General features: G+C 40.7%; 1 pseudogene across 1 annotated transcript in view; it reads right to left on the bottom strand.

Annotated features, from left to right (window-relative positions):
• The window catches only part of LOC308491021 (histone acetyltransferase type B catalytic subunit-like), a 73,213-nt pseudogene extending 57,916 nt beyond the window's left edge, over positions 1-15,297 (bottom strand). The window contains exon 1 of the transcript in view: positions 15,225-15,297. The product of the transcript in view is annotated as a histone acetyltransferase type B catalytic subunit-like (transcript). The remainder of the gene's footprint in view (positions 1-15,224) is intronic.
• Positions 15,298-17,763: the final 2,466 nt, after the last annotated feature.

Genomic DNA, 17,763 nt, shown 5'->3' with positions numbered 1-17,763 from the left:
AGAGGAGAGACCATGTGAGAAACAGAGAGAAGGCAGCACGTGCAAGCCAAAGAGAGGCCTCAGAAGAAATCCAGCATGAGAACACCCTGATTTTGGACAACAGGCCTCTAGAACTGAGACAATAAATGCGTGTTGTTGAAACCACCCAATCTGTAGATGGCAGTCTGAGGTGACCAATATGCTGTGATAGTAAAGAGCCACATTGCACAGTAAGGAGGGGATGGCAGTGGGACAAACCAAACCGTAGTCTATTATTTTCTATGTGATTTTGAGCAAGTAACATTGCTTCTAAAGCCAGTTCTTATATCACTACGTGGGAGACAATAATTCATCTACGATTGTTATGAGGAATATGTACGATACATATTCCTCTCCTGAAACAGAAGGAGCACTCCACAAAGAATACTTCTGTACTGTCAGAGCAATGAGAAATGTAAATATTACACGAGCATTAAAGTGATTACTCTAAAGACTGTAGCAGCATGTCTTACTATTATATATTATATTAAATGTGATATTTCACTGATTAATTATTATTATGTAATTTAAGATATTTAATATATCCAGTATAATAAAAATTAAATATATTAAACTTAACTGTATACTATTAAATAAGAGGAAGCAAAACAAAAATTATATGAAACTCTGCTAGTTACAACTCTATAAAAACTATGCATACTTGTTGACAAGATTGAAAGGCAACATGTAAGTAAGAATATAGTTGTTTAACATTGAATCAGTTAGGATTATTTGTTACAGGAGGAAAACACTGAATTTGAAGTAATCTAGTCCCAAACTGGAATTTATTTATTCTCAGATCCCAAGGAAATGTTGAGCGATGAAGCTATAGAGGAGCTGGAATCCAGCTGGCCAATTGGAACATTTGCAGCCAGGAGTTTCAACATAGTTGGGAGTCTCTTTTCATCTGTAGGTCCTGCTGTTGGCTTCATTCCTTCCTAGTCAATGTAATTGGCTTTGTCTATATGCAGAAAACATGGCCTCCCTTAAGTCACTTTTAACTTCTGTCTCCAAACAGGGATTCCCATATTCCCTATTCTCAATCAAGGCTGCTATTCAGCCAGCCAGCACTGGTTATGGAAACTGACGATCATCCCTGGACTCAGGTACAAATCCCAGAGAAGGGAAGCATTGGTGTTATGTTTCAGCCAATCAACCATAGGCAGGAAGCCAGGTCACATAAGAGCGTGGCTGTTCTCAAAAGAACCGTAGATTTGAAGTGATGGAAGCAGCAGTTCCCTAGAAGAAGGGTTGGTACTGGGCAAAAATGCATGTCAAGAAAAATAAACATATGTCTGCCCTGTGTATGTATGTATACTTATAGCTTTTATTTTCCCAAATGTTAAAATATAAAAACTTTTAAAAGGAAACAAAAAAAAAATTGTTGGTACTAAAAGACATCTTTCTTTCTCCCTTTTACTTCTACGCTACCTTACTTAGAATGTCTTTCAGCATCTCTGTTCAATTTATAATTAAACACAGTCACCAAGTATTGGAAATCCTTGCAGAAACAGGTGGTGATGTCCAGCTTAGTGTCACCATTAGCTCTTCCCTCACTGAGAATCAAAATCGTTCATCCGTTTGATGTTAGAGCAGGTTCATATTTGATGTATTCAATTAGCTCTCAAGTTTTCAGCATTTGGGTTAAATTTCATTCACAGTTATACCCGTGCTTTAATCTCCTCAAGGAGCTAACCAGAAAAAACAGGCCCCCACTTTGCCACAGAGACACACCTAGATATCCTCATCTTTTCCCTCAGCATATGTAGATAACATTTTTTAAAAATAGATTTGCATACGAATGTAAAGAATCTATTTTAAGGTCTTGTGTAAAGTCTTTTACAAAGAGCTTCCAAATTCTTATTCTTGAATCTCTCCTAGTATAGCAGGAGCTAATTTGACTGCTGAGATATTCACAGAAGAGATGAGAAAAAAATAATCAATTTCCAGGCATGTTTAATTTCATAGACTCTTAGGCTTATAATTGAGCAGTTGATTTCCAGTTTTTCCAGGTGCAACCACGCCACAGAAAAATGATTTTAACAGATGAAAATGTAGTGAGAGCCTAATAAATTTTTTAAGCCAGCTGTCAAGATTCTCTCAATTTTCTATGTACTATTAAAGAGCAACACATGTCCGGTGGTTAGAATGCTCTAGTAGTGCATCTAGGGACAGAAATGACTGCATAACACAATAGGATATGCCTAGTGTCCAAAGAGCAAGCAAACAAAAATGAAAATGGCCACCAGCTGAATAGAACAACCCCAGGGTAACTGCCATCAGGATAAAAATCACAGAAACTTCTAAAGGGTGCTCAGGGCACACGTTCTACCAGAAACCCTTGGTTTCTCTGGGTTTTGTTTCTTTCCTTGACTCCTGGTGTTTGCAATGGGACTGCATTCCCAGGCTCAAGGGCCTTTCCAAAAACGCACTGGCAAAGCTCTCTGCCAGTCAATTGGGCAAAGCATGGCAGAGAGAACACCCTACTTCATATTGCTAGTTTTAAATGAAGGCTATCCTAATAAACAAACTAAGAAGCAAACATTAGAAACCATGCCCAGTCCATCCTGCCAGAGAAGAGAGACCATAAATACAATAAAGAATTCTAGACTGGGATCATTTTTATACATAGGTTTAAAATTTCATTCATAGAGAACTAATTCTAGAGTTCACTATGGTTCCCTCAATACTTTTTTTCACACTGCAGTGAAAAAATTCTCCACGGGCAAATGTGTCTTGCTATATCATGAAATGGAAAAAGCAGCCAGCATAGATTTCCAGTCAATACGCTAGAACGTTGTATCCCTCCACACATTAATTCCCTAAGTGTTTGGGAATTAAAGTTGTTAATCTTCTTCTTTTCCTTCTCCTTCTCCTCCTCCTCCTCTTCCTCCTCCTCCTTCTTTTTTTATTGGGGAATATTGGGGAACAGTGTTTCTCCAGGGCCCATCAGCTTCAAGTCATTGTCCTTCAATCTAGTTGTGGAGGGAGCAGCTCACTGGCCCATGTGGGAATCGAACTGGAAACCCTGTTGTTCAGAGCTCGCACTCTAACCAACTGAGCCATCCGACTTCTTCTCCTTCCTCTTTCTCTTCTCCTCCTTCTCCTCCTTCTTCTTCTTTCTTTCTTTTTTTTTAATCACAAGGGCCCTACTGGTATGGTAATTAGCAATTTTAGCCTAAATAAAAGGAATTCTAGCGCAGAGGGGAAAAAACAAACAAACAAACAAACAAATAGAAAACCAGAACAGCTGGGAAGACCTGGTCTATTTTTGCTTTCCATTTAGTTGGCAAAACAAAATTCCCTTTTGGAAAGAATTTTCCTCCTACCCACTCCACTTCAGTCACCATATGTATCCATTCTCTTTTCCTATGTCTTCTTATTTATGTTTTCTTTCCTTAATGTGGCTGGTTTTTTATTCACTGGACATGTCCTAATTTTTTCATTCACTTAACAAAGATCCATTGCATGCCTGATACAGGTGAAGTACTAGGCACTGTGGGGCCATATAAAGATAAATTAATCATGAGTACTGTCATCAAAAACTGTGTTATCCCGGGAGAGGGTATGACTGGTACACAAATAAGTAAAATCGAAAGTAAAAGGTGATAAATGACAAAATAAATATAAAGTGACATAGAAACTCAGAAAGAGAGAGATTCATTCCAGCTTGGGAGTTCAGTGAAAGTTCACAGAGGAGGTGTGTAGATAAAGGGCATTCTACACAGAGAAAACGCGTAAGTAAAGGCAGGGAGGCAAGACAATAATTTCTAAAAAACATGGAGGGATTGAGTTTAATTAGAGCAGCAGTTCTCAGCACGTGGTCCTCAGAAGATAAGCACCAGCATTACCTGAGAACTTGTTAAATAGGGAAACTCTCAAGCCCCACCCCAGACCTATTGAATCAAAAACTCTGTGGTAGGACTCTCAACAATGTGACGTGTAACAATCCCTCCAGGAGATCTGATGCATAATCAAGTTTCAGAGTCACTGATAAAAGCATATGGCACATGGGGATACATGGAGCAGGAAATCAGCTTTAAAAGAACGTATAGTCTGCTGCTGTTTGGTGGAGTGTTCCAACATGTCTTTTAGTTCTAAACAGTTTATAGTGTTTTTTTATTTTTTTACTTCCTCATTGATCTTTTGTCTACTTTATCTATTATTGAAAGTGTCCAACTATTGTTGAATTGTCTATTTCTCCCTTCATTTCTGTCAATTTTTGCTTCACGAATTTTGGAACTTTGTTGTTAAGTGTGGGTTGCCATAACAAAATACCACAGAGTACAACAGCAAGTTATTTTCTCACAGTTCTGGATGCTGCAAGATCAAGATTAAGGCTCCAGGAAGGTAGGTTTCTCCCAAGACCACTCTTCTTGCCTTGAAGATGGCCACCCTCTTGCTGCCTCTTCATATGGTTGTCCCTCTGGGCACTCTTGGTGTCTCTTCATGTGTCCTAATCTCCTTATAAGGACACCAGTCAGACAGGATGAGGACATACTATAAAGCCTCATTTTAACTCAATTACCTCTTTTTAAAAATTTTTTATTAAAAATATAGTTAGCATACAAAATTATACTAGTTTCAGGAGATTCACATTTATATACCTAAAGAAGTGATCACCATCATAAGTCCAGCAACCATCTGACATTGTACCATGCTATCACAATATTATTGACTATATTCTCTATGCTGTACATTACATCCCCATGACTACTTTGCAACAATCAGTTTGGACTTCTTAATCCTTTCTCCTTTTTCACCCACACCCCTAACCCCTCTCCCATCTGACAAACATCAAAATATTCTCTGTATCTATGAGTCCGTTTCTGTTTTGTTTGTTTATATTATTCTTTAGATTCCACATATAAGCGAAATCATATTGCTTCTGTCTTTCACTGTCTGAAATACTCCATTCAGCACAATACCCTCCAGTTCCATCCATCCTATCACAGAGGGCGAGAACCCATTCCCTTCCATGGCAGAGCAATATTCCACTGCATATATGTGCCATCTCTTCTTTATCCATTCGTCTATCAATGGACACCCAGGCTGCCTCCACATCTTGGCCATTGTAAACAATGCTGCAATGAACTTATGGATGCACATGTCCCCTTGGAGCAAAATTTTGGGTTTCTTCAAACACCAGGAAGTGAGATTATTGGGTCTTTGTCTCTTGTTATAGCTCTTGTTTTAAAGTCCATTTTGTCTAGTATAAGTATTGCTACTCCAGCTTTCTTTTTTTCATTTTTATAAAATAACTTTTTCCATCCCTTTACTTTCTGTCTGTGTATGTCTTTCAACCTGAAGTGAGTCTCTTGTAGACAGCACATGTAAGGGTTTTGTTTTCTTATCCATTTAGCCACCCTATGTTTTTTATTGGAGCACTTAATCCACTTACATTGAAAGCAATTGTTGATGGATACGTAGTTCTTACCATTTTAGTATTCACATCTTTGATCTTTTTTTTTTTTTCCTTCATCTTCAAGAAGTCCCTCTAACATTCCTTATAATACTGGTTTGGTGGTGATGAACTCCTTTCAGCTTTTTCTTGTCTGGGAAGCTCTTTATCTGTCTTCCGATTCTAAATGATAGCCTTGCTGGGTAGAGTACCCTTGGTTGCATGTCCCTTCGTTTCATCACATTGCATTTGCAGGACAATCCCTTCTGGCCTGCAAATTTTGTTTTGAGAAATCAGCTGATAGTCACATGGCAACTCCCTTATAGGTAACTAATTGCTTTCCTATGCTGCTTTGTCTTTAACTTTTGCCATTTTAATTATGATGTGTCTTAGTGTGGGCCTGCTTGGGTCCATGTTTTTGCAGACTCTCTGTGCTTCCTGGTCTGTACGTCTGTTTCCTTTGCCAGGTTAGGAAAGTTTTCAGTCATTATTTCTTCAAATAGATTTTCAATCCCTTGCTTTCTCTATTTTCTTTCTGGTACCCCTATGATGCGAATGTTGTTACACTTGATGTTGTCCCAGTGGTCTCTTAAACAATCCTCATTTTTTTTATTCTTTTTTCCTTTTACTGTTCCAATTGGGTGTTTTCTGCAACTTTATCTTCCACATCACTGGTTGAGTCTGTGTTTCATCTAGTCTTCTGGTGATTTCTTCTAGTGAATTCGTTGTTTCAGTTCTTGTATTCTTCACTTCTGACTGTCTTGTTTTAAATATGATTTATATGTCCTTTTTTATGCTTGCTATCTCTTTGTTGCAAGTTCTCACTAAAGTTCTTGAGCATTGAGCATCCTTATAACCATTGTTTTGAACTCTGTTTCTGGTAGGTTGCTTGCTTCCATTTCATTACGTTCTTTTCCTGGAGTTTTCTCCTGTTCTTTCATTTGGGACACATTTCTTTGTTTCCTCATTTTGGCTGCATCTCTGTGTTTGTTTCTATGTATTAGGTAGTGCTGCTATGTCTCCCACTCTTGCCAGGTGGCCTTATATAATAGGTGCCCTGTGGGGCCCAGTGGCACAGTCTCCCTGATCACCTGAGCCAGGTGCTCCAGGAGTGTCCCTTGCATGTGTTGTGTGTCTTCTCCTGTTAAAGTTGAGCCTTGATTGCTGTTGGCATGACAGTGGGTGGTACAGACCCTCAGGCTGACTGGCTGTGGGGTGTGCCTCTTATGGGGCTAATTGGGCAATGCTCTGCTGTGGTCTGCAGCTAACCTCCAAGTATGCTGGTTCTGGGGCCTCTTGGGAGAAGCTCTGGTGCAGGCCCAGGTCAGCCACTGCCTATGAGTGGCCAGAGAGTCCCTGGTAGAAGCTACACTGCTGCCTGTGCTAACCCTGGAGGCACATGGGAGAGACCATGCTTTGAACCAAGGATGGCTGCCACCAGTACCAGATCTGGGGTAGCTCCATAAAACATCAGGACAATCCAAGGCCTGCTGCCATCTGCCGGCTCCTGTAAGGATCAGCTGCTGATAAAGCCTAGTGCAATAAATAAATTGGGTGAGGCAGGGTCTCAGACAGTCAGCAGGGTGGAGCAGTGGAACTCACCAGGCCAGTCAGATTCAGATATGGCCTGTATGGGCAGGCTCAACACAGGAAATATGGAGTCTGCCAGCCAGCTGCATGGGAGCAGGGCACCACACAGGGAAAATAGGGACTGTCCCTCCAGTCCTTGCTCTGAAGTTATACAACTCAGTCTCTCCCCGTATGTCTCTAACGCACCCAGAGTCACCGTCCCTCTGCCAGAGCCCAGGGTGAGTGCCTGTGAGGGACCTTAATATGATGTATGGGTTTCTTCATAGCCTTCTCTCTTATCCAGATGGTCAGAATCCCCACTATTTTTCACAGCCAGAAGTTGTGGGGTTCTTCTTCCTGGCACCAGTACTCTGTGCTGGGAAGCATGGTTTGGGGGGCTGGAGTCTCTCACTCCTTCGTGGGGAACCTCTGTGGCCAAGATATCTCTCCTGATTGTCAACACCACACGTGTATGTGAGACCAGTCTGTTTCGTGTCTCCGCTCCTACTACCACTCTCTTCTTTATATCCTTAGTTATAAAATTTCTGTTCAGTGAGACTTCAGATGGTTCTCCAGATTGATTTATCTATAATTTAGTTGTAGTTTTTATGTGTTCATGGGATAAGACTGGCACAGTGTTGATCTACTTTGCCATCTTGGATCTCCCCCAGGCCTCTCTTTTTCAGAGTGCAATAACCTGGGTGCTAGACAACACACAGACCTAAATTTTAGCTCAGAACAGACTCTACCTACTTAGAACATTTCTCTATGAGCTGCTGCATCTCTATTTGTAAATGGAAATAATTCCCTTCTTTTTTTTGGTCCCCTGGTAAGCTCAGGTGAGATAGGTATATGAAGATTTTTTTTTTCCTTAATTACCTCCTTAAAGGCCCTATCCCTAAATAAATAATTGCATTCTGAGATACTGGCAGTTAGAGTTTCAAAGTATAAATTTTTTTTTGAGGCGGGGAGGGACAAAATTCAGTCCCTAACAATTTATAATTGTTATATATTCTTGATGGATGTCTCTTTTGTCACTACTAACATTTGTTTTAGTCTTAAACTTTGTTTTTGATATTAGCATAGCCACTGATATTGGCAAATTAACATTTGATATTAGCATATTAACATTCAGCTCTCTTTTGGTTATTAGTCACATGGTTTATCTTTTATCAGACTTTTTTTTTTTTAAAGAGGGTGCAGCTCACAGTGACCCATATGGGGATGGAACCGGCAACCTTGGTGTTATTAGCACCATGCTCTAACCAACTGAGCTAACTGGCCACCCCATCTTTTATCAGACTTTTAATTTCAACCTATTTGTGTCTGAATCTGAAGTAGATAGCAAATAGTTGGATCATGTTTTTTTTGTTTTTTTTGTTGTTGTTGAGAACCCACTGGCCCATGTGGGAATCGAACCGGCAGCCTTCGGAGTTAGGAGCATGGAACTCTAACCGCCTGCGCCACCGGGCCAGCCCCATGTTTTGTTTTTTTAAAATCCATTCTTCCAATATCTACCTTTTAATTTCATGTTTCATCCATTTATATTTAATGTAACTACTCGTAAAGTAGAATTTATGTCTGTAATTTGCCATTTGTTTTTTATGTCTTATGTCTTTTTGTTCCTCTTTTCCTCCATACTGCAATCTTGTGTGTTAAATATGTGGAAGAAAAAGGGTTCTGCAATAATAGTAACCAAAAGTAACCTCACAGGGTGATCTGATCATAAATTCATAACTGGGCAGGTCATGGTGGGTAGTCACACCGCAGGCCTATAACTCCTTTGGTAAAAAGATTTATCTTTGCCGTGAGCAAACCCTGTTCATTATTTCTGTGCATCTAGGTTAATACACCTTGGAAATGCCTCATTTTCAGATCACCTTTAAGAGAGCACATAATTTTGTTAACTGTCCTCTAATTCAGTCCCCACTTTGCTTTCTCCCACCTTTAATGATCCTCCTTATATTCCTTCAGTCTGTTGAGATTTTGCTCAAATAACTCTAATAAATTCTTATAAAAATTTTATCCAGGTTTCGATGTTCATATGTTGACAAGTAGATATTTTCTAGTATCCTATTTAAATTCCTTAGTTGTTTCTTTTCTGATATTTTCCCCCAGTTATTTTCTTAGTGGTTTACCCTGCAGATTAAAATTAACATCCTGTGAGGTCTGACAATTAAGTTTGCGAACTTATAACAATGTTGCTAATCTTTTTTTATATCAAAGGGATTGTTCATTATGAATATGTACCAACTGGACAAACAGTTATTCAAGTTTACTATTTGGAAGTGCTAAAAAGGCTGCATGAAAAAGTTAGACGACCTGAACTTTTCACCCACAATTCATGGCTCTTGCATCACGACAATGCACCAGCTCACACGGCACTGTCTGGGAGGGAGTTTTTAGCCAGTAAACAAATAACTGTATTGGAACACCCTCCCTACTCACCTGATCTGGCCCCCAATGACTTCTTTCTTTACCTGAAGATAAAGGAAATATTGAAAGAAAGACATTTTGATGACATTCAGGACATCAAGGGTAATACGACGACAGCTCTGATGGCCATTCCAGAAACAGAGTTCCAAAATTGCTTTGAAGGGTGGACTAGGCGCTGGTGTCGGTGCATAGCTTCCCAAGGGGAGTACTTCGAAGGTGACTGTACTGATATTCAGCAATGAGGTATGGAGCACGTTTTCTAGGATGAGTTCATGAACTTAATTGTCCAACCTCATAATTTATAAACAACCTTGTTTACATTAACACCAACTTAATTTCAACAGTGTACAAAAAACTTGCTCATAAAAATCTGTTCCTATCTTCTCCCTTGTGCCATTATTGGCACACAAGTTCTTTTTTTTATATGTTGTGTGCTCATCAACACAGAATTATAATTATTGTTGTATGTAGTTCTCCTTTAAACCAGATAGGAGAAAAAGAGTGTTACAACCAAAAATAAAGTTATGCTGTATTTATATTTACCTATGTAGTTACCTTTACCCATGTCCTTTATTTCTCCATATGGATTTGTGTTACTGTCTAGTGTCCTTTCATTTCAACCTGCCTTTAGAATTTTTTTTTTTATTAGCATCAGGTAGAGTTTTTTAAAGGACGACCTTTAGAATTATCCTGGAGAATTGAACGGCACACTAGAACATAGGCCAGTTTTCTCATGACTTTTGTGGAGGAAAGAATTTTCAGAGATCCTTTGTCTGACACTTTGGCTGACATCCTTTTTTCTCATATTTGGAACCTGGGTGGGAGCTTTGTTTCCTCTGCTCAATGTTGTAGGATGGGCTGGGGCAAGGCCCCTGGCCTCTTTCCCTGAGCCTCACCCTTCTCTCTTGCAGAGTATGGATGCAGATGCAGAAATCATGCCCAGAACAGTGCTTGTAAAGCATCCAATGCAATGCTGACATCACTTATTCAAATCTAAAAGGATTTACCCTGAAGGAAGTAGAGGAAGGTTTCCTTGGTTTTGTGCTGATAGCCATACCAGGAGACTTGCCCAATGTGAGGTCACTCTCAGTTCCTCTCTTCTCCTTCTCTACTTTGTCCCTAAGATAAGGCAGAGATGGGGTCCAACTGAATTGATTTGGTCATCCCCTAGTCTGAATCAATTCAAGACCAAGGTTCCAGCTGATATGGTGGCAAAAGCCACCATCAATTTCAGGGTCAAAGATAACTCGGTCTAAATCCAGCCATGCCACTCACTACATGTGTCCCCAGAAAGTCCCTTAATATCGAGCCTTGGTTTATTTGTCTGTAAAATGTGAGTAATAATATTCACCTTGGGAGTTCCTATAAAGATGAAATTAAGCAATTAATGTATTGAAAGTATCCAGTATAGTGCCATACATGTAGTTCTTGATAATAATTGCTAGAATTGCAAGTGTATGCCATGCATATATTTGGAGCTTGAGAGTAATAATTATGTCTCAATATTATACAAGCGGTGACTTATATAGCTTTCTCTCTCATCTTTTCCTTTATTAAACACACCTTACTCCCTGACAGTTCTTCTTTATATCTAACCTAAATTCCAGACTATATTTAACTCCCTTGTTTTGGGAGTAACTCCTAGTGATGGGGGGTGTCTGTGATCTTGCTATACTGTGACCCTTTGCAACCTGTTTCAAAGCCATCTCTTGGCCATGCTATCATTAATCCAGATTTCTTTGGTCAGCCTGTTCGGCTCTCTCAGTCCCTTTACTCCTCATTTAATAATCCTTTGCCCCCTTTTGTACTTCTCATTCTTCCATCTCTTCCTATCTGTATTAATTGATGTATCTTGGAGGTCAATATGCTATTAAGGTCAAGATCTGTGTCTCTGGACTTGGATCCAACTGTCAGTCCTCAGCCTCTAAGACAATTCGAGACAGGGTTGAAGCTGCATTTGGAGGCAGAGAGAGCTGCAAGAGAAACAAAGGCTGCATTTAATGGACAACAGGGACAGCTGGAAATGACAGAAGCAGTCTCTTTAGATCTGTTTTCCTGAGGTCAAGAAACTCGGGAAGTAGGGTAGGTAGAGTGTTCAGGAATAACTATAAACACCAGCCTTGCACACACATAAGACATGGGTCAGGAAATACTGGGCCTATTTCATTGTTTTTCACAAATGATCCCCTCAGACTTTTCTGTCTCTTTTGCTAATAGATGCTGGCCCTAAAATCTATTCATTCTCTCTTCCTTCATTTGTTTATTTTTCATTATCTCCCCTAGCCGATTTGTTACTCACTTAATTGTCATATTTTCTTACTGGTTCCCTTGGTATTTTTCTGGCTGGCCACTCTTGTTCTCATTACAGATCTTTCAAGGTCATTTATTTCATACAATGGAAAGAATGATATTTGGAATCTAATGGCTCAGCCACTCGAGGTGCACAACCTTGAACAAGTAACAATGGACCTATTTCATAATTACCTCCCCAAGTTGTTAGAAAGATGAGAAATGTTTAGGTATATGCAAAATTGGGATATAGTGAGAGCTCAAAAAAGTAGAGCTGTCATTGCTATTTTATAAAACGCATACATTTAAGTTTCTTTATATTTTTGTATTAGGAGCAGTGAGATTATTTGGCTATAAATAAGACAAGTAACCCCTAGTCAGAGTTGGTTTTTCAAGAATAGGAATGAGCTGGACTGAATCATTTACATGCTCTATTTCCCTCGTGACCAAAGGCCAGAATTGTGAAGATGAGGATTCAGACAATGTCTGTGGCAAAAATCCAGGTAGGTAACTCAGTGTCCTCAGGCTTTGTTGCTGGGTTTTGTTTTTGTTTTTTAATATCTCATGCCCAGAGAGTCCAGATTTTGGTCTGTGATATACCTCAGTTATCTGAATTTTTAAAAGGCTTTGGGCAATTCTAGTTGCTTAGTCAGATTTCCCAAATTAGATAACTCAGCAACCCCTGCTCCCAGATGGTGGGTTTTCATCTTATCCTCCACTCAAACTTTTCCAGTATTTCTAGCTTTAGATAAAGTGGTTATCTAATGCAGACTAGCATGCTACCGATGCCAGGGAGTTAAACTGTTGTTTCCTCCAGTTAATGTTTGCATTGTAAGTGGTTCCATCTGCAGGACAGCATTTTTCCTCAAAGGAAAGATTTTGCATCAAGTCTTAAACCACTTCCTCCTCCAGGAAACCATCTCTGATAGCTCAGGTCCAGCTAAGTGTCCTTTTTGTCTACTTTGGAAACACACAGTACACACCTCCATAGTTGTATTCAAACAAGCTGTGTACAGATCTGCCTCTTCAGGGCCGGTGACGGTGTCTTTTTCATTTTTGTGCCTACAGTACCAGCCCGGTGGCTGGAACACAGTAGGTCCCCAACGATCTGTCCTTTATTGAGCTTCTGCTCTGGGCCAGGTGCTTTACATATTTTCATCCTTCCATGAAGAGCTTTCCTAACGAGGTCAAATCTGGGCCTCTAATGTGATTGGACCCAAGCTCTTCTTCCTGAATTCTCTATTTAGTAATCCCACTTATCTTCAAAACCAGAAACTCAAGCTTCAGCCTAGACTTTTCTTTCTCCCTCCCGCTTGGGTCCAATTAGTCTTTCATGTCCTGTCCATTCTTCCTCATGGAAATCTCTCTACCTGTCCCCTTTTATTCTGGCCTCATGGCTACAATCTGAGTTTCATGAAACAGATATTAGACTGGTCTCCCACTCCTCGGTCCAGCTCTCTTCCCATCTCTTCTTCTGACAGCTAAAAAAAACCCCGTCAGTGAAATGGCCTTCTATGGGGGATGGATAAACTGTGGTATGTCCATACAGTGGAACACCAGTAATCAACAGGAGAGCAGACTGATATATACAACAACTTGGGGGAAACTCAAAGGCATTGCGTTGGTAAAAGAAGCCAGTCTCAGAAGTTTACATATTACATAATTCCATTCATATGACATTCTCAAAAAGACAAAACTATAGTGATGGAGAATAAATCAGTAGTTGCGATGATTGGGGTAGAGGAAGGGTATGGCTACAAAGGCGTAGCAGAAGGGATTTGGGGGAGGTGTGATTGAACTGGTCTGTATCCTGATTGTGGTGATAGTTACACAAAACTATACATGTGTTGAAATTCATAGCACTATACACCCCCAGAAGGTCGACTTTGGATATGATAATTTTAAAAAATAAAATGGAAACAAACATAATGAAAATCCTATTTGTTTCTAAATTTAATTAATGGAATATATGAATTAATAAATCTTACAGATGCAAAAAAAAAAAAACACCCCACACCCCTCAATGACTCCCTAAAAGCCATGTGAAAGTGTCCTAGTACCTTATAAGATCTGTTATGATCTGACTCTAGTTTGCCCATGGGGATACCCCTAGACTACTGTGTTCAGCCTTCCACCCCACACAACCCCAGAACACACAGTGAGTGTCCAGTCCTGCTGAGCTGTGCAAAGTTCCCCACACTCACGGAGCTCCCTTTCCTGGTGCCTTTGCAAATGCTTGTCCCTCTGTGGATGGATGCCTTTCATATTCTTACTTGCCCTGTCGACGTAAGAAATGTCCACAGTTGTAGAGAATTTTTCTAAGCGTTTGTTTGAGTCAAAATTGACGGCACTTGCCAGGAAGCAGGATTTCAAATGTTTCAGAGAATAACAGTTTTGCCATTTCCTTTGTGCATTGGAAATTAAGGAGGGAAAGTAAGGAAGAGTAAGTGGAGGTGGGAGAAAGCAAGGCTTAATAGTTAAGATGATGTGCTCTCTTGAGGGCATAACACTTATTTCAAAGGTGTGTTGACCTAAATGCACAAGAACATTGGACAGGGCTGGCTTAAAAGGCTTTCACTAAAGAAGTTAGTTATAGGCCTGGGATTACCCACCATGACCTGCCCAGTTAGGAATTTATGATTTATTGTAGCACCCGTTTTTCATCCACATCCCTAATATCCATATGGCTAGTGAACGCCTCACCCTTCATCTTATTACCTTTCTAGATTCAGTCAGTAACCTGCTCAGGCCCATCTTCCCTGACCTACCTGGTTTATGTGAAAAACCCTTCCTCAGAAACAGTTTGGTTCCCGCCTATTTCCACCTCTCTGTACCATAATCCTCTGCTCTTATTGCAGTTTCCCCACAGAATGCAAACTCCCAGAGGGCAGTAGCTGTTGCTTTTCTCTATATTTCCAATACAAGCCTGGGATTAGATCCTTACACTTTGAGGAATGAATAAGTAAATGATGTTCTAAGCTCATAAATATCTCTAAAACACATTATAAGGGAAAGAGAAAATGGTGTTTTAAATTATGGACAATCCTTCCATGAGGCACCAAATACAATGGCTACCTATGTAAGATAAATATAAATAATTAGTAGGCAGATGTCCCTCTAATTTTAAGCCCATGGCAGTGGAGGAAGGAGGACTAGGGGGAGGAAGGGGGTTTTAAGACTGATTGACCACGTGTTGTGTCAGGCACCCTGCACATACACCATTCTGTTCTTTCATTCTCACAGTAATTCTGTGAAGTAGATGCGAACAACCCTATTTCACAAGTGAGGAATCAGGTTCCAGAAACCTTGCCCAAACTTCCAGAGCTGGTGGGCTGGAGCTAGTATTGGAACAATAGCAATAGCCAATGTTTATTTACTAGGCTTACTGCCTTGTACCTTTTATCACGTGAAATCTTTTTAACAGTCTTGTGTAAATGGTGTTTTATATCCCCACTTCACACATGAGAAAACAGAACAGGAAGATTTGGAGACACTTAGCAATTCCTCCTACGTGAGTAGGTCACGTAGATCAGGTAGTCGTAGGGCTGGGTCTGTGCGGCAGCAAAGGCTGTGTTCTTGGCCATAATGTGACATCTCCATATCTCTCCCTCCACAAAGTCTCAACTCATTGTACACACTTGCCAACCCCCAAGACTCAGGTGCCCCTCTCTCACATTTGCAATTCCTCTTTGCTCTCCAGCTTGTCTTAGTGAGACATCCCAGAAGATCTCACAAATTCCCACTGCTGTCTTTATAACACAATCCAGGCAGTGTCACTGATGAAGGCAGAATCCTTTCCACAAATGAGAGCACAAAGTTGTTGGTGCCGTAGTTAATTCAGCTAAGGATAAAAATTCCTGTTGGTTTCAGAACGTTTTCATTTAGAAATTACATTGACTTAAAGGGAGCACTTGTAGTCATTGAAACCACACACTGAGGCCTTGTACATGTTGGTAAATGTGAGTCCCAGCTAGTGTATACATTTGAAAGAAATAAAGCTTTACTAGGTTTGAATTCAAGAGGCTTAAAAAAAAACAAACCCTCATAACTAACTGCAATAATCGGTAAGAAAAGGAGTTAGGACTTTTTTAAACAAAGAAAGCTAGTTTTGACGTCTATTTACCCTCTGCTTGCCTTTTATTTTTTCCTGCTAGTCTTCTTAATTGCAATGCTTTGCCAGTTCAACACAAGCTTTTGCTTGCATGAATTAGCCATCTTTTATTATGTCCAGAACATGCACTAACAGAGACTGCAGAGCAAAAGGTAAAAATCAAGAAATAAAGAAGAAAGGGATAGCCCTTTATTATAGGCAGAAGTCTTTTAACTTCGACTCCAGATTAGGCTGGGAAAAACCATGACTAAGAATAACTGCACAGCGGGGTTTGGTCCTAAGAGCCTGCAAGCGTTGGCAGACGAGGTGGTTGCCTTCTGTTTTAAGTTGCTTTCCGGTGGGTGACACTTAACAGCAATTGAGACTGAGTTCAGGTTTATTTTTTGCTCATTCCCTGCATCCTGCCCTCGTTCTCAATAAGCTTTACCTCTGCCTGACGCCCACTCCAACCTCCTTTCCCAAAGAGCCCCGCTGGCCTTGCAATCTGATTAGGTTCCAGCCGGCGCTTTTCCTCGGGCGCCTCTGCGACATTGACACAGCAGCTTGCCGGCCACAGGTAGTGTTTCCGGGAGACCAGCTGAGGATGCCTGGACTCAGCACAGTTGGGGGATGTTCATCAGATAAGGCACCACTTGTTCTCATGTGCAGCTTTGTAGGAAAAGTGCCTTGGTCCTCTCACTGGAAATCAGCGAGAAACGCGAGTCCTATAACAATATTAGTATTGACCCCTTCTTCAAGATTCGAGTCTGGATCTCTCTGCTGTAATTAAATTAAAAACTAAAAGTGTAGCTTACTCACGTTTCCAGTTTTACCTAAACCCCTAAGAGGCTCAGGCTGCAGCAGTTGTCTGTTTCCCTCTGTTGTGTCTACTCCACGTTTCTCTGGATGCCTATTGGGTGATCTCATGGCTGCTGACAGTGTGGTGAAAAAAAGGTTGAATTCCAGGCCCAGAGACTGTCATTTGAGGGCAGGACTTGGCATCTCCGAAGAGGCTGTGTTCCCTTCAGCAAAAACCAGAGTGCAGCGGGAGGAAGAGCTCTGGGGGCAGAATAAAAGGCATGTGCAGAGCAGGAAGCTGGAAAGAGAGAGCAGGTCAGAGTTTGGCTTGATGGGGTAGAGAATGAGGGTGGGGAAGAGAAGGGAACCAAGGCAGGGGCAGATCTGAAAAGGCCTATGTTCCAGGCTGGGAGCTGGGATTTCCCTCTGCAAGTAAGGGGGGCATGTGAGGGGAAGGGAACGGGTCCACGGAAGAACTTTGAGTGAGAAATTGACATGACCTGATTTGTATTTTAGGAAGACTGCAGAAATTCAGCAGCCTCCAAGGATTAGAAGTACCCAGAGCTATAGGTCTCATCTGACATATCCCTTCAGGTTGTATGTTGCATGAAAGCAGCTTCTACAACAGGCACGAATGTATAGGAGTAAGCAGGCAGGAAAACAGTCACACAACGTGTTGTGTGAGCGCCATGAAGTCCTAGTTCTCTGTCCAGTAGGAGCTGAGACACCTCAAAGGACAGAGTCCCTTCTCATGGCAAATGTGACATTGTTCTGAGGACAGGATGGCAGCAGTCCTAATGGAATATGAAGAGAGAGAAGGGAGGCACACCAACAGATTTCTAGGATTTCCGGACCTAAGGGGCCATTCTCAAGGTGTAAGGCTAAGGGTTTTACCTGATTTTTAACCCTCTCATACAAGAGGAAGTGCCTGTGTAACTCTTTTTAGCAGTAACTTGTCCCTCTCACCCCATTTACCAATTTACAATGCTCTTTAACCTCCCTTATTCTAATCAATAAATCCTCGAGTGCAGGTTAAGTGACATATTTGAAGTGCCTTCCTGGGGTTGACTTCCGATTAGAGTCGTTTTTTCCCCACTTTCTAAAATTGTGGTAAAGTATACAAATACAATTGACCATTGTAACTATTCAGTGGCATTAAGTA

The sequence above is a fragment of the Rhinolophus hipposideros genome (assembly GCF_964194185.1).
Source record: "Rhinolophus hipposideros genome assembly, chromosome: 3".
Lineage (NCBI taxonomy): Eukaryota > Metazoa > Chordata > Mammalia > Chiroptera > Rhinolophidae > Rhinolophus > Rhinolophus hipposideros.
The sequence above is the reverse complement of the archived record's forward strand: the minus strand, read 5'-3'. Positions and strand labels throughout refer to the sequence as shown.